Source organism: Rhamphochromis longiceps, linkage group LG17, assembly GCF_057381845.1.
Source record: "Rhamphochromis longiceps isolate RC_006_pf linkage group LG17, R_longiceps_female_GT1.1, whole genome shotgun sequence".
Lineage (NCBI taxonomy): Eukaryota > Metazoa > Chordata > Actinopteri > Cichliformes > Cichlidae > Rhamphochromis > Rhamphochromis longiceps.
In genome coordinates, this window is record NC_140573.1 from 22,027,371 (window position 1) to 22,050,720 (window position 23,350).

Below are 23,350 nucleotides of genomic sequence, written 5' to 3' on the forward strand. Positions count from 1 at the left end.
TTCTGTTGGCTTCATCGGGTGATGGCCTCCAGCTCGCACTGGAACGGTTTGCAGCCGAGTGTGAAGCAGCGGGAATGAGGGTCAGCACCTCCGAATCTGAGGCCATGGTTCTCAGCTGGAAAAGGGTGGAGTGTCGGGGACAGGGCTGGACTGGGACAAAAAATCGGCCCGGGCATTTTGACTAGAGACCGGCCCACCAAAAATGTGACGTCATTCAGGGGTAAAACCGCAAAGGATTCTGGGAACTTGTGGCAAGAGGTACTAGCGCATGCAGGCTTTCAATTGAATTTAGTTACACAGCGATAAAAAGAAACACAAAAAATGGCAAGAAGCTGTTGTATTATTAACTGCAATAGCCGGTGTTGTGCCAAAAAGTGATTGTCTGCCAAAAACTGATTGCTCGTATTTAAATTGCTATAAGTAACTTGTTGGGCTATAATATGTGAAACATATGTCAAATGCATCCCTCACGGATGACATAAAGTCATCTCTCTTGCTCCATCTCTCTTTGCTGCTCTTCTGTCTCCTCTGTCACAGACTTCTCCACTTTTGATGATAAATCAGCCTGGTGCAACATGTAAGGATTGGCACAATTTGTTAAGATTTTTGAGGAGTTTGAGAAACTAACCTTAAGCATAAAATAAAATTTACTATCAGTAACTTCATAGCACCCGCCCAGCAGTATATAAACTCTGTCATGCTAGCTAGTACGCAGTACCAGTTATTCTAAGCGACTGTAAAAAGTCAGCACAACGAAAACAAACTACAACTAAACTTGGTTTATATCTGACACAGATAGACAGCAGGGCCCTGTTTCAGGAAGCCGGTTTAGAAAACTCAGAGTGAAAAACGATACGCAGGGTTGAGTAACCCCGAACTGTCCAACTCGGAATATTCGGTTTCAGAAAGGCTGATAACAATTAGTTCAGTCAACGCGGAGTTGCTTTAACCCCAAGTGAAGCGCGCGGACGAGGATACATAAAGCCCTGATAAGCGGAGCACAGATTAAGCGAGTCACCATGGAGACGGAGGGAAAGAAGGCGCGGTCAATGTATTTCACAGCGCTTGAGGCCGAAATTCTGATGGCAGCATATGCCGATAACATGCAAATTCCGCGGAAAAAACTAACACAGCCACAGCTGCAAAAGAAAGGGAGCATGCATGGCAAAACATAGCCGACAGAGTCAATGCGTGAGTGTTAATCTAAACATTGATCGAGGGATTTCCACCCATTTAACACGTTATTTTATCATATGTTATTTTATTTGTTATTTTATACATTTTATTTTGTGATGTGATGTGAGCGCAGGTGCAACCCAACAGGCCCCAAACGTTCCTGGCAGCAAGTAAAAATGAAATATAAAAATATAGTCCAAACAGGTAAGGTGTAATTGTATTATGAGCCATAGTGCTTGGTCTGTTTGTCCCATGTAAATCAATTGCAGTTAGAGGCTACATTAATTTTCTTTCTGTAAGCACTTATTGAAATTATCTGAGCACATTACAAGTACATATTTGCTTACTCTGTATGCTCAAATGTGACCCGTTATAGCCAACAGAAAAAAAGCGGAGGCCCGAAAAACAGGTGGGGGTCCTCCACCACCACCACTCACAGAGGCTGAGCAGTTGGCCCTCAACCAAAACAGTGGGCGCCCTGTGGCCGAAGGCATCTCTGCGGGGACATCCTCTGAGTCAATAACCCCGCAAGACACAAGTGCCTACATAAGGGGTAAATCCAAAATAATACATGATGTGCATACATCCTTTCTTCACAGTCACCTTTGCAGTGCTGCTCATTCATTTGATAAACTCTTTACCATAATGGATTATTTTGTAGTGAAGTTATTTTCCTACTGATTTTGCCTTCCCTCAGTCTTGGTTGTCTTTGAGAGCATAATGACAATGAAGTGTAAGGTGATTGGTATGTTTGTTAATTGCCATTTGGTCCCTTGTAAGTTATAAGTGACCTGTATAAACCTCATATTCTATCAGTTGATGGTGGTGGTGTACTGCATCTGGTGCAGCCTCCTGTTGAGCCAGACCAACATGCAGTTGTGAGTAATACTCCACAGATTATATGAGTTTACAGTAGAACAGCAATGTTGTCTATTTCTTTACTACAGGAAAATAATGAAGAAACATTGACAGCTGTTACAGAGGAGGAAGCAACAGAGACACTTTATGAGGTTTACATCTTTTAATACTTTGTGTACAGGAAACACAGGTGACCAATAAAGCCAGTTGAACAAAAAATCTGTTTATTCTTCTTTCAACATGTTGAGGTGATGGGTCAAAGGAAATGATTGTGACATATGGTGTCTCTGACTGCGCTTCCATCTTGTATGTCCGTGGGAGGGTCAGGATGTTCATGGTTTGGATCACTGCTGATGTTTGGTTCAGAAGGACAGTGTTCTCCTCTAATTGTGGCAATGTTGTGAAGAATCACACATGCCACAATAATGTCACATGCCCTTTCTGGGGTGACCCTGAGTCTTTGCAGGCACTGGAACCGGGCCTTAAGCATTCCGATAGTCATTTCAATTCTGGCTCTTGTCCTGCAATTAGCCAGATTATATCGCTGCTGTGGGCCCGGTTCAGGGTCAGGGTAAGGGGTAAGCAAATAGGGTAAACATGGATACCCCCTATCACCAAGCAAGTAGCCAGTGAACTCTCCTAAGACAGAAGGATACACTTCAGTTCAAATGTCCCTGAAGCAATTGGTCTTTATATATTTTACAGTATTCTCAACTCACCATGTCCAAATTTTGTGCTCAGTGTACATTCACGGAATATTTGTGAGTCATGGACAGAGCCTGGCCACTTGGCTTCCACATTTGTGATAATGTTGGCAGCATCACATATGATCTTCACAGTGCAGAGAACACAAATTAGCATCCATTACTATAATGAAATAATTTGTTAGTTTGAAATGCTACAGGGAACTATGTACCTGTACATTGATGCTGTGGAAAGACTTCCTGTTCACATAGTCTCCTTCATTTACTGAAGGAGCAATGATTGGAATGTGAGTGCCATCTGTACAGCCAATCACGCCTGGGAACCGTGAGAATAAATGTAAAATTTAAGTAGTAGTTCAAGTATCACCACATCATGAATTAAGTTTTGGTCATCCTGATACCTGCAATTTTGTGGCATCCCTCTTTGATAAATCTTGTGGGTCTATGACCGGGGAACACCACAAACGAGTGCAGGAGACGTTTCAGTGCAACTGTAACATTCCTGACTGCCCGACAGACGGTAGCCTTGGAAACGTGCTCAGCGTCACCAATATTATACAGAAAGCTCCCGTTTGCAAAAAACCGAAGTGCAATACAAATAATATGTAATGAACTGAGAGCATGTCCGCGATGTGTCACATGCGTAATATATGGCCTGAGGATGTTATCCAAATAACTTAGAGATTGTGCTGAGAAACGGTAACGTTCGCACAGAAAATCATCAGGAAATGATAAAATGTCCAAACGCGCTCTGATCACTCTCTCCCAGCGGAGAGCTCTGCGGAGAATTTGTGCTTCACGATCTACTGGCTCTTCAAGGAAGGGGCACGCCATGTCTGACACTTCCTACTGTCAGGTTTCCGACAAAGGGGCGGAGACAGTCAGGGTTAGTTGTAGTAAACCTGCTAGGGGGCAGGTTAGCTTCACGGAGTGTGTCGTCATAGTGACTCACTGAGGCTTCATCTGAACTCGCTTTGTGAAACCGAAAACCCGGAGTTTTCGTTAACTCAGGGTATACTTACTCAGTTTTTCCACTAAACCGGCTTCCTGAAACAGGGCCCAGGTCATAACTTCTTACCTGAAGTTCAGTTCCTCTGCCACTATGACCGGTGGCCGCCTCGGGTCTCTCCTCCTCTTGCCTCCCCTTTCCCTTATCCACCTGCTGGCCTCCACCACTTGCTGATGTTGCTAAATCTGTGGAAGCTATGCCATAGCTACCGCCAAACACTTCAGTTATTTTTACACATTTGGCAGCGTCTGCCTGAAGGGCTTGTTTCTTGTTGGCCCTAATTTTTTCTGCACCTCCTTTCCTTTTTTTGTTCTCCATTTTCTTTAGTTGCTAAACAAGGGGGAGGGTGCATCCAACCTCCTCGGCTGTAATTGGTCCAGCCCAGAGTCGATCATGACCAATTGGCCAATCCAACACCTTTCATTATTTATACCCTTCCAAAAAAAAAAAAAAAAAAACGATCAGCCCATAAAAACAAAAAATCGACAGCGGCCCACCGGGCAAATGCCCGGTATGCCCGATGGCCAGTCCAGCTATGGTCGGGGATGAGTTCCTGCCCCAAGTGGAGGAGTTCAAGTATCTTGGGGTCTTGTTCGCAAGTGATGGGAAAAGACAGACGGACTGGTGCTGCAGCCGCAGTGATGCGGATGCTGCACCGGTCCGTCGTGGTGAAGAGGGAGCTGAGTGTAAAAGCGAAGCTCTCTATTTACCGGTCAATCTACGTCCCTACCCTCACCTATGGCCACGAGCTGTGGGTAGTGACAGAAAGACAAGCGGAGGAAATGAACTTCCTCCGAAGGGTGGCTGGCCTCTCCCTTAGAGATAGGGTGAGAAGTTCGGCCATCCAGGAGGGGCTCAGAGTATAGAGCTGCTGCTGCTCCACATCGAAAGGAGCCAGCTGAGGTGGTTCGGGCATCTGACAAGGATGCCTCCTGGGCGCCTCCTGGGTGAGGTGTTCCGGGCATGTCCCACCGGGAGGAGGCCCCGGGGCAAACCCAGGATACGCTGGAGAGATTATATCTCTCGGCTGGCCTGGGAACGCCTTGGTGTTCCCCCGGATAAGCTAGAGGAGGTGGCTGGGGAGAGGGAGGTCTGGGCTTCTCTGCTTAGGCTGCTTTCCCCGCGACCCGGCCCCGGATAAAGCGGAAGAAGATGGATGGATGGATGAAATTATCAATCCATCTTCTCCAGCTCCTTCGGGGAAACAGCGTCCCCCCTCTTGGTAGGAACACCTCCACTGTGGAGCAGCAGTGGCTCTACTTTCTCTGAAGCTGTGCCCTGCCACCCTTCAGAGGGAGCTCGTTTCCATGAAATATCTAGATTCAAATTACACAAAGCAAACCGGACAGAAGGCGTTTTATAGTTCAACAGCAACTTCGCTGAAAAGAAGCAGAAAGAAACTGGCTGCAGGAATGCATTTAAACCACTCGATGGCAGCAGAGTTCTCCTCACGTCACAACATGAAGCCATAACTCCAAAAGATGACTTTAATCTCCAGAAAATGTCCTCAGCACAATTCACAGCTAAAACATCTACCTCGGGGACTTCATGCTCTTTTAGAGGATTTTATTTACAAACAATGAGATAATGCATTTTACAGCTCTTTAAAATAAAAATAAAAACTTGCACAAATCACGTGTGCAAAAAAATCATTGTGTGTTTCCAAGCTGACAAACTCAGAGGCTGCCTGCCTTTAAGCTGTAGTCTGTTCGTAGTTTTAATGATTGTTTATTTGAATTCCTGGAGTTTCAGTTTATCCCGGCCAGTCCGTGTTCTTTTGTGAGTCACTTCCTAGTTTTGGTCACCTGTGCTTTTAATTGTTTAACTTCTCTTGACTCATTATTCCTAACTTGTGATTCACGCATGTTTTCCCCTACACTATCTACCTTCTGTTGGCTATTTATTGTCTGAGTCTCCCCTTTGCTGCAGAGCAATGTCGTCCCACATTGCTCCGTGTTTCCTGGTTCCTGGTTTTTAGTTTTCTGAATTTTTGAACTTTATAGCAATAAAGCTGCGCTTCACTCTCTGCTTCTCCAGTCTAGCATTTGGGTCCTTATCTCGTCTGACACTTGATAATACTTTAAACGTCTTTCCTCCAAGCTCCAAAACTCCAAAACAGTTTCCATCAGCATCATCAGTGCTGCAGATTTGTCCAAATGTAAACTGCATTTAAACAGAATCACTAGGAGACAAATGATGGTTAGACTGTAGAGCTGCTCTTCAATTTCCACATTAAACATCCCGCTTTAAAGCTTCCTCTGACGAGGAGTTTAAGGTTCCACCAGCTGTGATTCCTGCAAAACATGACATTCATTCTGCACATGCTGGGCAGCTTTCATCTAATCTCTGTGTGTTATTATTCACCACGTTATTCAAACAACAAAAGATTGACTGTCAATAAAAAACACACCTGAGTGCAAAGGTGTGACCAAAGTCAGACCCACCCTGGAGACTGGGGTCATTTTTTAACTGCTAGAGTTTCAGTTTGGTTATGTCTAAGTGATACCAAAACATTGCGGTTTGGGTTAAAATCGTGGCTCAAGAGTTGGGTGTTCATCTTGTAATCAGAAGGTTGCCGGTTCGAGCCCCGGCTCAGACAGTCTCGGTTGTTGTGTCCTTGGGCAAGACACTTCACCTACCGCCTACTGGTGGTGGCCAGAGGGGCCGATGGCGCGATATGGCAGCCTTGCTTCTGTCAGTCTGCCCCAGAGCAGCTGTGGCTACAACTGTAGCTTGCCTTCACCAGTGTATGAATGTGAGAGTGAATGAATAGTGGTATTGTAAAGCGCTTTGAGGGCCCCGAAAAGCGCTTTATAAATGCAATCCATTATTATTATTATTAAAATAAACTCCTTGTGATGATTAGCACATGCACTTATTCATAAGACTGCACAAAGTGACAGAAGACACAAACGTCGACTGCTTTAATTCTTTTAAACCAGGAGAGGCTGGTTGTTATTACTGTTAATCGAAACTCATTCAGTATAATTTTTAGTAGAGCCATGAATGACAAACTGATCTGCGTGTGTGTGAGAGAAAGCTGCCTGATGAAGAGCAATGCTGGAAATAAACTGACCTGTGGCCCGACAAATTTGACACCCTGTATACACGTGCGCACGCACACACACACACACACACGCGGTTTTCCATTTGTCCTGAACTCAGAGACCCTCTGAGCAGATCAGTGTGTGCCTGCTGAAGTCTATATTCAATTATACAGACAGACGGGGACAGAGGCAGGTAGAGAGACAGTTTCCATGGCTGGTTTTATATTTAGGGGTTTAAACCCTCGAGGGAAGGTAAAATATTTGACTGAGACCAGAACGCACAAACTCCACTGGTCACTCGGAACGTCAGAGCCAATACTGAGTTGAATAGTTTTGTGTCTGCACTGAAACACTGAGACAGAAAGTAGACAGCATAGTTTTGTGCTGCAGAAAAGCATGGCTGCTTCTAATATTACAATGCATTCAGATTACAATGGGTTTGGAATTGGTTTAGATTGGGACAAAGGTTATAAGATATCCAACCTTTAAGAGCTTTTTAGTTTAACTTTTGTATTTAGTAAGCAAAAAAAGCAGGCAAGCACATACAAATAAGTCTTGAGCTGCTCTTAAAAAAATTTCACAGATCTCAAATGTAATGGTAGTTCCAGTGTAGAATGAGGAACCACCAACAGATTCCATCGGTGACTCGTTCCTGTTCCACAGTTTCCAGCCCTTCTAAGCAAAAGAGAGTTCTGGGGTCAGTTTTGGTTCAGAATGGCAAATAGCTATACGGAAGAAATATAATGGGGTTAAAATGTGTTTACAGATTGCAGGAAGGGCTGCGCTGTATCATATCATCACATCAAGGGTTTAAACTCAGATAAAGGCTGGGAATAATGGGTTAAGAAACGTGTAGGGAGTCATGTTGGGGGTTGAATTGGTTAGCTTTGGTAAAGAATACATATAAAGAGGTTATGGTATCAATTTAATGGCATTAAAATGGTTTTAGAGGAAGAAAGAGTTAGAGCACAGAGGAGGTTCATGGATGTAGTGAAGGACATGGTTGGTGTAACAGAGGTGGATGCTGGGATAGGTGATGGAGGCAGTGATTCATTTATTTATTTATTTTTTCCTGTCCCGTTTGGTTCTTTTGCCATCAGAATTATTGTCTAAAGGCAAAGAAAGATGCCCAATGGATTTACTTTACCAAATGGACCATCCCAGCCTTGCTGTATTGGTCTATTTGATTCACCTTTGCTTTTATTGTTTATTTTATTTTATTTTCACTTTGCTAAACACGGGACAGACTTGCCTGGGGAAAGTAAAGGGAGAAAGAAAGAGGGAAAGAAAAACAGCAGGGAAGAGGAACGGTCATAAAGGGCAAAAAACAAAAACCAACAAAACAAACAGACAAAAAATACACATATCAATCACCTGGATCATCTGTTGAGAAAGAAAAAAGAGAAAACAAGCAAAAATAAAAAGAGAGCAATATAATAAACATCATCGCGATGATCTATGGGAATATAACAGTAAATACTAAATATTGAATATTATTGTACAGCACGTAAGATCGACAGCGCACAGTGTGCTTTGAGGTAGGAGCCAAAAAGGGTGTAGTTTGTGTGTGTGAGCACCCGTGTGTACACCTGTGAGCATGAGCGCGCTTGTATTTAAAAGGTTCCTTCATGTAATGATCTGCTAGAGGGTGTGGGGAGCCACAGCCCCGTCCTCCAGGGCATGAAGCAGGTATGGAGGAGATCCAGGCTCCAGACATCCAGAGACCCCCAAAGCACAAGAGACCAAGGAAGACCAACGGAGGGGCACCCGTGCCACTATCCCTGAAAGAGCTGAGGAGAGCCCAGTGATTCATTTAAAGACCACTAAAAGAAGCAGCTCAGTGCAAACTGAGAGAATGGAATGCTTCTTTTTTTTTTTTTTTATGTTTTTTAATAGTTTTTTTTATGACTTTTGTGAGAATGTACTTAATTTCACTTTGCATGTTGCATGTTATAGTCATACTAAAGATATTCTCTTTTATGCTATTCCTTAACTCTGAGCTCAGACCTCATTCTTTCAGTGATCACCCAGAGCTTATAACTGCAGCTGAGTCACAGGTGAGGGCTGGTGTGCAGGTCAGCTGGCGAACTGAAAGCTTTTCTTGCAGCTCTTTCTTCATCTGAATTACTGCTGGTGCTGAAATCCAATGCCACACTTTTACTTCACCTTTCCAGCCTTGGGAACAAGATCCATCCAAACTATTCAACTCTGTGAAGTGCAAACCTTCACCTCTATTGAACTACTTGTCTCACATGAGCCACGCCAGATGCACACAACAGGGGGCGCTGCAGAAAGAGGTGAGCAAGCACCTATCATGGCTGAAGGTTAGGGTTTGTTCTGCATGAATTACATTTTGGGGTAATGGGATTCAACAGATTCAGATTAGATTCAGTTATCATGGTTACACTGGAAATAAGAGGGTTTTACAGTAGTATGAATGGTTAGTTACCATGGCAACGGCAGGACAGTGGTCACAGCACTGGCGTCTGTTCAAGTGTAAGAGCCGTTACCAATCCTCATCTGACTTGAATCCGCTAACTCTACTTTTCTCTCCCTTTTGTCTTCGTAATGTAGGTCTGTGGGTCAGAGACCCCCACCTTCTCCACCTGCTCATTTATCAGCCCAGATCATGCTGGGAGAGCTGGAGGGCTGAGGGTGTGGGGGCTGCAGAGTCATCTTTCTGACATCTACTCATATTTCTGCCTGCAGAGCGTCTGCATTCAGGATCAGTTAGGATGAAGCTCACATATACACCAGCTGTTTGTCCCAAAGCAGAATGTAAAGACGCCTAAAATACAAGATGGAGGCAGAACCTGAACTCACGGCTGATTTAAGGAGAGAAAACATCCTGTTGGAGGTCTTCATTGTTCTGCTCAGAAACAGGAAATGGTCTGAAAGGTGAAACAGTGTTGTTAGGTTGAAGATTATTAAATACAAAATGACATCCAGTTTATACCTGTACCTGTGCATGTGCAATGACAATAAAGTTGAATTCTATTCTATTCTATTCTAAAATACATTTCAAAAGTGCATAAAGCAGGTCATGCCCGAGGATCGGCTTACTTTTCTTAAACTTAAACTTACACACTACCCTGCCCTTCCCTTTAATCTTATCTGTGCAGGAAAGCATGTTTCTGGTAGTCCGTGGACTGTGTGCTGATGTCCAGGTCACTGTGCACATCCACTAGATGTTGACATGTTCCAGTCTGAACCTCACCTAGTTTAAGTGAAAGGTCTGATCAGAAAAATCCAAGAAGGAATTCATGAAGTTTAAAAACCTGGTTTCCAGTTTTCCAATCTCTGGTTCAGGGTGATTTTCTCAGTCATGTTGAGACCGCTTCTTTCTTCAGTTCTCCGATACTCGCACTCTGCTTTCTGTGATTTCACAACACCACAAACCTCTGCAGAAAACAAACATTACCTCTTGTTTAGAAACTGAGCTGTATTTCACTTAAAGGATCATTGCTGCTGATGAGAGCTGGGAATCCAGATAGAAATGAGATGTTTTCCTAGATTTTATCTGAAGATTCCAGCTTCCAAGTCTGAGAGAAGTGAGACCAGGAGAATGGCTGCTGTGCTTCAAGAATTCATTCCTAGGATGATCCCTTCAAAGTTGATTTCTTCTGTAGAGTCTGAGAACATTCAGAGGAAATGATCTGATCTGTGCAGGCATGACATCATCCCTCATCAAACTTAGCTTGGGTGGGTACTCCTTCACTAGCCACCCTCGGACGTCTAGTCGAGAAGGGGGTCTTGCTGTGGTGTATCGAAGTCGGATCTATTGTCGCTCATTAATGGTCAAGAATTTTTCATCGTTTGAACTACAGCTGGTTAAAATTGGAAATAAAGATCCGTGTTACTGTGCTGTAGCCTGTAGCATATCGTCCACCTGGAACAAATGGTCAGTTCTTAAAGGAGTTCAGTGGCTTTTTATCTTCCACCCTGAAGCTGTCCAGACTGGTTGTAATTGGGGATTCTAACATACACATTGATGATGACTCAGACCTCTTTGCCAGAGGTTTTTTTTTTTAGCATCATAGACTCTTTTCATTTTACACAGCATGTGTCTGGCCCCGCACATACCAAAGGACACACACTGGTCCCTCTCTCCTTTTCTGATGTTTTTCATTTAGTCTTGCCTGTCTCTAATGATGTTGATCTTTTTAATAGTCATTGTCTCTCCATTTTAGATAATATTTGTCCTGTTAAATCCAGATTAGCTCCTGTCTTAAAATCATTCCCCTGGATAAATGAAAGCATTTGCTGCTTAAAGCGTGCATGTGGTAAAGTGGAGCATTTGTGGAGAAAAACTCAGTTACAGGTTCATCTTCTTCATTTAAAAGACCTTTTAGCTTCTCTTAACACTTCAGTTCGATATGCAAGGGCTGCCTATTTCTCTGACTTAGTCTCAAAGAGCTGAGGTAACCCCAAGGTACTTTTTGATGCCATTAGTGATATTGTTGCTCCTGCTCCACCTGCTGTCCCAATTTCATTGAATGATGACTGTGAAAACTTTCTTTCATTCTTTGTTGGAAAAGTTAGCAAGGTGGGGAACAATATCTCTCCTTCTGTGTACCTCTTGTCTGCTCCAAATTCTTTTAGGCCTGTTACTTTAGAAAGGTTTTTTTATTAGTGTCCTTACCTGAGGTGGTCAAATTAGTTGATTCAATTAAATCGTCCTCCTGCCCTCTTGATGTTTTATCTGGACCTTGGTTTAAAAAGGTCTTTCAGTCCACTGGTCCTAGTGTGCTTACAATGCCTCTCTGCTTTCTGGTCAGGTCCCTGTTTTTTGTAAAAGCGCTGTTATTCACCCAGTGGTAAAAACAAACAAACAACGAAACTTGATGCTCCTCTGCTTATCAACTATAGACCTATCTCAAAATTACCATTTATTGCCAAGATTTTAGAGAAGGTTGTGGCCAAGCAACTCACAGTGGTTTTTGATGAACATTCTTGATCATTTCCAATCTGGGTTTCATAGAGCTCATTCCACCGAAACTGCAATTCTTAGAGTGTCCAGTGATATATTGATGAATTATTATGCTGGCGAGTGCACTGTTTTACTGTTGTTGGAACTGACCCCAGCCTTCGATACTGTCGGCCATCATATTCTGCTAGACTAAAACACTGGGTGCATATATCAGGAACTGCTCTGGAGTGGTTTAAATCCTAGAATCCGTTCATCTTGTGTGCACGATCCTTCTCTGTGGCTACCTCCATGTCCTCTCTCACCTCTCTTGCCTATAGTGTGGCACAAGGTTCTGTCTTGGGACCCATATTGTTTTTGTTGTATTTACTCCCCCTTCAGGAGATTCTTAGCACTGTTAAAGTATCATTGCTATGCAGATGATATTCAGCTATATATCTCCTTTAGGCCATATGATGTTTCTAAACTTCAAATCTTGCAGAGATGCTTAGATTCTATCAGAGGTTGGATGGCTGATAATTATCTTCAACTTAATGCTTAGAAAACTGAAGTCCTAGTCTTTGCTCCTGATAAATTTGTACCTTTGGTAGTAAAAAATGTAGGCCCACTCGGTTCTTCTGTTAAATCTTCTATTAGGAATCTTGGTGTTACCTTTGACTCACTCTGTCCTTGGATATTCATGTTAAATCTCTGGTCCGCTCCTGTTTCTACCACGTAACAATCATTGCTAAGCTGAGTCCTATTGTGTCATGTTCCAAACTTGAAATGATTATACATGCTTTTGTTTCATCTCGTTTACACTATTGTAACTCGTTGTTTACCTGTAAGGCCTCCTTGGAACGTCTGCAGGGTGTTCAAAATGCTGCTGCAAGGCTTTAGACCAAGGCTTCCAGGTACTCCCATGTCACTCCCCTGCTGATCCAGCTGCATTGGCTTCCCATTAAATTCAGCATCCATTTTAAGATTATAATTCTGACCTGCAGGGCTCTGCACGGACTAACTCCAATTTACGTCAGTGATCTTCTTCATCCTTATATTGCCAGCAGGTCCCCGAGGTCTTTTGACGAGAGCTTGCTGGTTGTCCAGCACACTAGATTGAAAACAAAAGGTGACAGAGCCTTTGTTTCTGTGGCTCCCAGACTCTGGAACTCTCTTCCATTGAGTTTGAGATCTGTAGACTCTGTAAGTTCTTTTTAAAAAAAAGTTAAAAACCCATCTTTTTAAACTTGCCTTTGGTTGATGCTGTTTTATGTTCTAGCGTCTGTGAAGCACTTTGTGATTTTATCTTGAAAGGTGCTATATAAATAAAATTTTACTTTACTTAAGACCCATGCAGAGTGATCTGAAACTAACAGCTGCACTGAAGTCCAGAGGTGCACAAGAATCTTTCACTGTATTTTCCTCAAGTTATCGTTCAATATCCCTTATAAATGTAGGCTCTCTCAAGAGATTACAGACGATAACCCCCCTTTTAATTCATCCTGACCAAACCAGTTTCATAAAAGGCGGGCACTCATCAACAAATACACGTAGATTACTTAATTTAATAGACTACTCATGCAGTAAAAAACATTGAAACCACAATATTATCTCTAGATGCAGAAAAAGCGTTAGCTGGAACAGTTAACTTGAAATTTTTATCTAAAAATGTTTGCTATTTTTATCGAGCCACTAGCAGCAGCAATTAGACTGGCTATAGCAATTAAGGCCATAAGATGCAAGAACGTAGAACATAAAATCAGTCTCTATGCGGATGATGTGTTGCTTAATCTCCAAAACTCACAAACCAACGTTTCTGAAGTAATTACGCTAATAAACTCTTTTTCAAGAGTTTCAGTTTATTCAGTTAACTGGTCAAATTCTACAGTTCTTCCAATTAATTGCTCCTTCCATAATTCTTCTTCTACCCCACTGCAATCTTGAAATATTAAACATTTAGGTATTAATGTCTCTCCTAAGCTTGCAGATTTAACTAAATTAAACCACATCCCACTTCTAAAGAAAGTAGAAGGCGATTTGGCTTGATAGAAATCTCTACCCACATCACTCATGGGAAGGGTCGCCTCCATAAAAATGATGGGACAAACGGGACAGACAAAATATAATAATAAATAAGCTATGAAAAAAGAAAAATTAATACAGTTATACAAACTATGATTAATGAGATAAAAGGCTTGGCGGAACTAATTCTCCAACTGGGTAACATCAAACTGACTGTAGAAGAAGAAGAGCACATTAGAATAAGACACACATGCACTATATGGACAAAAGTGTTGGGCCATGCCTCCCAATCTTTGCCACAGATGTGTAAGATCAAACATTAAGCCATGCTGTCTTCCTTGTCTTCCAGCTTGTTCTAAATAGCTTGGTGCTGTAACAGGATTCTATGCTGAGGTGTGCAGTGCAATAAAGCTGCCAGCATTGTCTGGCATTAACATCAGCACAAAAACTGAGTGCTGGGAGCTTCATGTGTCAGTAGGGATGGGTATTGAAAAGATTTTCACGATTCCGATTCCATTTTTGATTCTGTTTAACGATTCGATTCTTTATCGATTATTTTTTAAAAAGGAGAACACTGAGGTCAATTAGCTTAGAACTTTGTTTGATATCTTCTCTTTGAACAAGATAGAAATTTAGGAGTAACATGGCCTTACAAACCCAACAGTGAGATCTTAAGAGATCCACAGCCTATGGCTCTTCAATGGGGTGTCACGGGGTCCCCAGGAAAAAATTGTAAATGTAAAACAATAAAATAAATATTCGTCTGTAGCAATAACAAAGAATAACATAAATTATTCTGTAGAAGTTACACAAGAATATCCAGTAATGTCCAGCCTACAATTAAACACATTCACTTACCGAAAACCGGGGGCATCTGCTGTGGCAAATGGGTGCAAGCCTTTGACCACAAACTTAGTCACTGCTCAGTGACATTCGTCTATCCTGGCCTGAAAGGAGACGCTACTGGTAGGCTGCAGCGAGAACTGCCAGCATCTGAGCCAGCCAGACTCTGTCTCTCTCATCATGGTCACCTAAATGCACAGTAATGGCAGGTTTTGTAATAAGGCAGATTGCGCTAACATAATATGCACTGTTAGTTGATTATTTACCTGCCGCATTAACGGGAGAGGACGTGCAAATGTTACCGCTGCTGCTGGGTTGAGATTCACGAGTCCGGAGCGAATTAAAAACACGACATTCATTTAAGGTTATCGCGTGTTTTGTGAGCAAATGCTTTTGCATATTTGTAGTGTTTCCTCCCTTAAATGAAATATCTACTTAGCAAGTATTGCAAGTTGCTCTGTTGTCATCCATTCTTGTAAAGTATAACCAAAGTTTTGAGGCACCGTGTTTACTGCCAGGTAAATGATGCTCCGCAACGTGGTGACGTCATTCGGGGCGACTGGAATCGATAAGGGAATCGTTTGCAAAAATGGCAAACAATTCCAAGGAATTGAAACAGTGGGAACCGGTTCTCAACAAGAACTGGTTTTCGATACCCATCCCTATGTGTCAGCAGCTCCATATAGCTTAAAAAGCACAACCTATACAAAGGTCAGTGCCATTTTTTGTCATTTTAAATAAAGCTCCTTGTTACGTCCCTCTGCAGCTTCTAATCGTCTCAGTGTTTTCAGCTGGTGCTAATTGGCCACACCTAGTCAGGTGTGGATAAAAGCATACCTGAGGCAAGCTTTCCGGCAGTGCACTAGTCTTTGCCTTGGTGGTACCAGCCATTTTAGCCAACCTGGTTTTCCATTTTCGGATGAAACCTCTCCTCACCCACACTCTGTTGTTCGTCTCCTTTTTTTATGTTGCGGCTTTTGAGCCGGGTCGTAACATAAGTGGTGGCTCGTCCGGGATCTTTGGACATTTTAGTGGAGACTGAATGTCAGTTTGTTTTGCTTTTAAGTGGGTGAGTGATGGTGTTCAGTGTAATTGTGCAAACTCCCTTTAGTAAGTGTGTTTCAGCTGGGTGGCTGTGCTGCCCTTCCATCGAAGCACTTGTTTGTTGTTTTGCTTTATTGTTTTAGTTTATTGTGTTTGGTGGCTATCCTGGGTGGGGGTACGCTTCAGAGTTTGGTAGGAGACTATATCTCTGGTCTGCTGCCTGCTCTCGAGTTCGCGTTTAAAGTTGCCTCGAGCCTGGTACACCACTGAAGACTAGGGTAGGTAAAGTTAGGGTTTTGTTGTTTTTAGTGTTTTAGGCTGGGAGTTGCACATAGTAAATCAGTGGCACCAAACTCGTTGGCATTGTGTGTACGCCATGTGTGTGCATATGTCAGTGTTGATGGATGCTAATGAGATCCTTGTGAGGTGAGTGTTTTGTGATGTGACCTTTTAGTGTTGTGGGGAATATGGCTATTTTGTTGGATCACTTGTGAGTGTTGTTGGCCAGGTGATGGCAATAACACTGTGGGGTGCTGAGCCACCCTTGATGTGATCATTGTGTGGCCATAGCTCTCCAGTTTGTGGTTGGTCACTAGTGTGCTTGATTTACTGAACTTCTTGGATTAAAGTAACTTGTTGTGGTATAGGGCCACTTGTATGTGACTGTTTGTGTGGTGGAGACAACAGATCACTTGTGATTATTTGTTGCTACTTTTGGTTTTGTGTTGTAGCAGATCAGGTAATCATTTTGGGTTTGACTGTTGTGCTCCTTTGTGTTGGTCACATGTTACTTTGTCTGTTCAGTGTGGCAACTTCAAATCCTCATGCCCATCCATGCTTAGAGATGCCAACTATAACGTGAACACTGTGCTTCTGTTAGCTTTAACTTTTATTTATTTAATTATAAGGAACTGAAGGCTTCAGAGGGGCTTTTAATAAATTTAAGGGTCCTAGAGGAACCCTTTTAAGGGAGGTGTTACGTCCCTCTGCAGCTTCTAATCGTCTCAGTGTTTTCAGCTGGTGCTAATTGGCCACACCTAGTCAGGTGTGGATAAAAGCATACCTGAGGCAAGCTTTCCGGCAGTGCACTAGTCTTTGCCTTGGTGGCACCAGCCATTTTAGCCAACCTGGTTTTCCATTTTAGGATGAAACCTCTTCTCACTAGGGATGGGTACCGGTGTTCTGACATAAACGGTAGTAACCAGACCGAAAAGCAGCGCAGATTTCGGTGCTTTATTTCGGTGCTTTTTTTTCCCTGAGCTGTGATACACTTTAGATTCTAGCCAATCATTTTACGTTTCCGAGGATAGTAGGCGGGGCCAGGTACGTACGTTCTTTTATGCAGAGCTACAGATTAAAAATGCCCAAGGCGAAGCGGTCAAAAGTCTGGCTGTACTTCACAGCAAAAGATGCAAACTCAGCAGCAACAAGTGCTTTAAGCTGATACTGTCAAAGGAGGTAACTCCTCAAATCCGATGAAACACCTGGCGACGCATAGCGGTTTTTTTTGTTTTGTTTTTTTTCTTTTTTCCCAAAAACCAAGAAATGCACTGTATTTGATAGCTTGCTGCGAGACCTCACACCGAGCGCATCTACTGCGGTGTGGTGCCTGTTATCGGACCCGGAGTTAGCAACATATCCAAAAACACGAAGAGGAGAGTCCTGGCCCCTAGCCCTGCCAGTGTAGCAGAAATGATGACTGATGATGGCAGCAGCCGTTCTTCTCTGCGTGAGTAATTTACGTTGAGTAGGCTAACCACGTTATTAAATTAATGCATGTAAGGTGAACTAGCAAACATCATCATGGCTACATGCGGCTGTCTTCTTGTTTGATGGCAGATACTCCCTTCACCCTGGCCAAAAAGGCTAAAATGACCAAAGAAGAGGGAAACAGCTGAACATGAGCGGTTTTTGGACAAAGTTTGTGTTTTTTTTTTTTTTTTTTTTTTTTTTTTTCCATTGTTTATGCACTGCTTCCAGCCAAGAGTGATACCATATATGCCCTATAGCTGCAGAAAAGGCTAACATTGTTATCTTTTTACAAAAATCAAATCACTTTTATTGTCACATCACATGTGCAGGTACATTGGTACAGCACATGTGAGTGAAATTCTTGTGTGCGAGCTTCACAAGCAACAGAGTTGTGCAAAATACAATAATGTAAACAAGCAAAATACAAGAATGGCTACATCTGAAACTAATAAATATATGTACAATATATAATATTATATGCATTTCTGGATGTGTATAGTAAATATTTTCCTGTGTGTACACATATTTTACAAATTAAATAGAGTAAACAATATATAAAATATACAGAGTTGAGACATGTGCAAAACAGTGGCATTACTGTACAGTATGGAGTGCATAATGTTAAAGTTCCAGTAGTGAAGCTGAGGTGTCTATGACGTGTTCAGCAGTCTGATGGCCTGGTGAACCAGCTGAACATGAGAGGTTTTTGGACCAATTTTGTGTTCTCCATTCTTTAAGCACCGGTTTGAGCACCGTTTAAGCACCGGCACCGTTTCAAAAGTACCGATTTGGCACCGGTATCGGATAAAACCTAAACGATACCCATCCCTACTTCTCACCCACACTCTGTTGTTCGTCTCCTTTTTTTTATGTTGCGGCTTTTGAGCCGGGTCGTAACACTCCTCCTCTCCTACATGTGTGAAACTTGTGCCCAGTAGTTTTTATGTAATCTTTCTGATAAACATCAGCAATGAGATTCTTTGTCTCTCGTCTGGGCAGAAACATAATGCAGGAATGGCATGTGGGGTCGTTTCTTCATCGCTCCACAGAGAAATTTGATGTTTTTAATTTCGCTTCTCGTTTTTCCGGAGCAGCAGCATAAGTTTCAGTAGACGTCATTATCTGCCACATCTGTTCCCATCGCACTTTCTTTAACGCTCAGACAGTTTCACCGCAGTCAAAAGCTGTTTGGATAATTTCATGCAAAGTACCTAAAAACAGCTGGATTGAAACCCAAAACTAAAGGCCTAAAAGGTGAAGCAGTTGAAAGGAGGTGGAAACAGAGACAACAAAAGAATTTACAGCAAGCCATGAACGTCATGCACGAACAGCTGCTGCATTGTTGAGTATGCCGTCTGTTTGGGTGAACATTTGTACAGTAGGCGATATTAATTTAGACCCATAATCCTTTTCAGCAAGTCACAGCCTCTCAGATTACCTGTGTGTGTGTGTGTGTGTCTGCGTGGCCTTCATGACCTCCTGCAGAGTCCTGAGCCACATCCAGTTTTAAGCAGACGCACAGACACTCTTCTTTATTTGGTTCCTGCCGCAGCCACGTCTGGCTCGTCAGGCTTGAAACAAAAACAACGGAGTCCAGATTGACCTCCATCGCCACATCCCTGCTTGCCAGCTCAGAGACGTTCACTGACTCAGCAGCCACTCGGGGAAACTGTGACGGAGGTTTCACGGAAGATAATCAACATGTGTAAAGTTCCATGTGTCTTGCAAGCTGCCCGTTAATCCAGACATAAGACTGTAAACACGGAACAGTGTGGTATGCAGTTTAGTGATGTTTCGATAAGAATTGATTGAGCAATAAACAGAACAAAGTCCAAAATTATGAGCAATAAGAGAGGGTTAGAATGAAAAATTAAAATGGACAAACATAACTCCATTTAGGTCATTTCTTAGCATTTTGAGTCAACTTTAAAATATCACATATTTCACCATAAATGAAGTAAAACAGAGCTTAGTCATTATTTATGGAACTGTACAGTCTGTGTTTTTCCCATTCGCTTCAGTAGTGTTTTTAATGCTGTGACGTCACTGCTGTCTTCTGTTTCTTGTGCATGCCAGCTGCACTGTGTAATGCACAAACACGTACATGCTGACTCACCTGCACCTCTCACTTTGCTTTTCCGACTACCACCAAGTCTGATTGGCTGATCTGGCGGACTGGGCGGGTCCAGGTAAACAATGCCACGTTTATTTTGGAGATTAATCCGACGGCTGAGAGGGTGAGTCACTTCCCTCCTTCTCATCCTGATCCTCTCAAGCACCTGTCGTCTTCAGCAAAGAGAGACTCGTCACTCAGGGTGAGACCGAGCTCCTTAACTCACCTGTCACACCTGAGAACCTTTAATTAACAATCACTAATATAACTTCATTTTGAGGTTGTCAGGGTGTGAAAAATGTGACTCCTGGTGAGTCATTAATAAACGTTCCCAAGTTTTCAACGTGCCGATGAACAGTTTAAACCTGAGACGTCTATTGGAACTGAATCCATGAGTCAGTCAATGACTCACATGATCAAAAGCACCTGCAAAGATTTTGACAATTATTAATTTAAGTACTTATCTTGCAGTAACCATGTGGTGAAAAAGGTAAAAATGAGAGTAATTCTCCATTATTCAACATTTGGGAATCACATGTTGTAGTTTTTCAAAGTCAGTGACGTCACCAATATTTGTAAAAGGTGTGCGTTGGCGTTGTGATACCAAATCCCACGAATAAACACTTTAGTTTGATAGCGCATCAAAGGACTCGGTGGCACCTCAGTAAGGTGCCACGCCTGTCAAATAAGAACAGGAAACTGAGCCTAGAATTCACACAGACTCACCAAAACAGGGCAACAGAAGATTGGAAAAGTTGCCGGGTCTGATGAGTCTTGATTACTTTTGTGACATAATATTGTCAGAATTTGGTGTAAACAGCATCAAAGCATAGATCCATCCTGCCTGGTATCAAGAGTTCAGATTGCTATTGGTGTAATGGTGTTCTCAGTGCACTTTGGGCCTTTTAGTACCAGCTGAGTGTAACTGAATGTGTGTCCCTCTGTCTATAAATAGATGATCTATACTGCTGGCCCAAGTGCAATGTCTACAATATCTGAATCTAGGGCTCGTATCAGAAATCTCAGACCTAGGGCCTTCTACTTTAGAGTCATCACAGGTTTCCTCAGATTTGCGCTCAATGATCTACTAGGTTTGGGAAGGAGATTGGCAGTAGCAGACTCTGTAAGAGCAAATAAGACTTCCAACCCACATAACACGCATAACCCCAGGTTTGTGAAACAAAGTTTGAGATAGATATATAGATATAGATCTATATCTATATTCGTGTGTGTGTGTGTGTGTGTGTGTATGTGTTCGTGTGTGTGGGGATGGGTACCGGTGTCCGGTGCCATAATGGCACCGGTTCTGACATAAACGGTAGTAACCAGACCGAAAAGCAGCGCACATTTCGGTGCTTTATTTCGGTGCTTTTTTTTTCCTGAGCTGTGATACACTTTAGATTCTAGCCAATCATTTTACGTTTCCGAGGATAGTAGGCGGGGCCAGGTACGTACGTACGTACGTTCTGTTAAAGCAGAGCTACAGATTAAAAATGCCCAAGGCGAAGCGGTTAAAAGTCTGGCTGTACTTCACAGCAAAATATGCAAACTCAGCAGCCTGCAACAAGTGCTTTAAGCTGATACTGTGATACTGTCAAAGGAGGTAACACCTCAAATCCGATGAAACACCTGGCGACGCATAGCGTTTTTTTAAAAGCCCAGAAATGCGCCGTATTTGATAGCTTGCTGCGAGACCTCACACCGAGCACATCTACTGCGGGTGGGTTGCCTGTTATGCAACATCCCCCAAAAACACGAAGAGGAGAGTCCTGGCCCCTAGCCCTGCCAGTGTAGCAGAAATGATGACGGATGATGATGGCAGCAGCAGCAGCCGTTCTTCTCTGCGTGAGTAGCTTAATGCTGTTCGTAGGCTAACCACGTTATTACATTAATGCATGTAAGGTGAACTAGCAAACATCATCATAGCTACATGCTGCTGTCTTCTTGTTTGATGGCAGATACTCCCTTCACCCTGGCTAAAAAGGCTAAAATGACCAAAGAAAAAGTGGAAAACAGTTAAACATGAGAGGTTTAGGACAAAGTTTGTGTTTTTTCCATTGTTTAAGCACTGCTTCCAGCCAAGAGTGATACCATATATGCCCCATAGCTGGAGAAAAGGCTAACATTGTTATATTTTAACAAGAAACAGCTGAACATGAGAGGTTTTTGGACCAATTTTGTGTTCTCCATTCTTTAAGCACCGGTTTGAGCACCGTTTGAGCACCGGCACCGTTTCAAAAGTACCGATTTGGCACCGGTATCGGATAAAACCTAAACGATACCCATCCCTATTCGTGTGTGTGTGTGTGTGTGTGTATATATTCATCTTCTTTGGATCAGTTCCCTTTGCTCATTTTCAATGTAGAGATACCTTCAAGTGCAGTAACAATCTCAAATGCATCACAAAAATAATTGAAACAATCAAAATAGATGTAAGACAAGAAAGAAAATACAATATTTCAACACCCCCAAAGAAAAGGAAAATGTGGTACCACTAGACTTTTACTGGTTGTCAACCGTCAGTTTTTATGATATGAGTTTCATTTAGTTACCAGTTTATTTGGGTTTGAGAACAAAAAAGAACCAGGCGAAGAAAAAATAAAAGTAGCAAAAGAAAATGATAAGGTATCTCTCAGGTGGACTTCCTTTTGTTTTTTCCCTACCGCCCTCCTGGTACGGCAGGTATCACGTGTCCGCGTCCTGATCCACAGAAGACCTCCACAGCAGTAATGGTGCCTTAAATCTGCGATGGCAGCTCCTTACACAGCACACATGGAATTGTCCCTCAAAAAAAACCAAAAAAAAAACCCAGTCTGCACAGAAATATGCAGAACATTAGAAGTCCACATTCCTTAAATGTCTTTGTTCCTAATGTCCTTGGTTCTTTTTAAATATTAAAATAAATTTGCATCTTGTGGCACATAAAAAGTAAATACACTGGCATTACTCTGCATCACCCGCAGTTACAGCTACAGCACAGCTATTGCACGTGAACTGCGTATAACCACTTAGCTGGCAGCGGCAGAAACTAGCAGGCCTAAGAAAGGAAAAAACAATAAACACTCATAATAAACAAAACTGTCACAACATCGCAATACTATAAAAACACATCATTAAACAACATTTTCTACTATTCTGACTGGTTAGGTTTTTTTTTTTTTTTAGTGCACTTAACTGCAATTGCGGTGCTAAGTGAGCTAGGCTAACTCACAGAATAGTTCAAAAAGTTCGAAGAAACACTCCGACTCCTTCGAGGTAGGTACCCGTCTGCGGTTCACCGCTAACGGCAGCTCTCTCACAAATGTTAACCTCTTTTTTTCCTTTTAACTGGGAAACCGTGCTTCGCGGCAGCATGGAGTTTTTCCTTGCCATCCTTTTCCCTCTACACCACACCTTCACGCACACCCAGTGTTGCCAACTCCTCAGTAAGGAAAATCACTATTGCAAGGCAAATCCAGCATGTCCAAATTAACACTGTCGGATTTGATTTCAACACTATTAAAGTGTCTATATGGGTCCACACCAGAGAGTGTTAATTTAACTCTTTTTGGAGAGTTGGTACGTTAACTCTGATTTAGTGTTAAACACCAAATCTGTCTGGAGTTGATAATTTAACACTTGGTGTTAAGAGTTTATATATTAACTCTCAAAGAGTATTTTCGTTTAACTACGTAAGAGTTATCTTCTAATTCATTCTAAAAAGCGGGAATTTTACTGTTCTGAACTTCTAGAAATTTCTTTTGGAAATAAACATTTACTAAAAAGATGCAATGGTTTTTGAAAAACATTTATTCTGAACTGTGCACCACAATTTCAAAACATTTTCTGAAAGATGTAACAGTATACATGTTCTCACTTTCATTAGAATTTTGTTTA

At 42.3% G+C, this 23,350-nt stretch overlaps 1 long non-coding RNA gene across 1 annotated transcript; it reads left to right on the forward strand.

Annotated features, from left to right (window-relative positions):
* The first annotated feature begins 8,743 nt into the window (after positions 1–8,743).
* LOC146649676 (uncharacterized) lies at positions 8,744–9,465 on the forward strand. The gene is made up of 3 exons (XR_014908339.1): positions 8,744–8,851; positions 8,969–9,091; positions 9,369–9,465. It is a non-coding gene; the product is annotated as an uncharacterized LOC146649676 (long non-coding RNA).
* Positions 9,466–23,350: the final 13,885 nt, after the last annotated feature.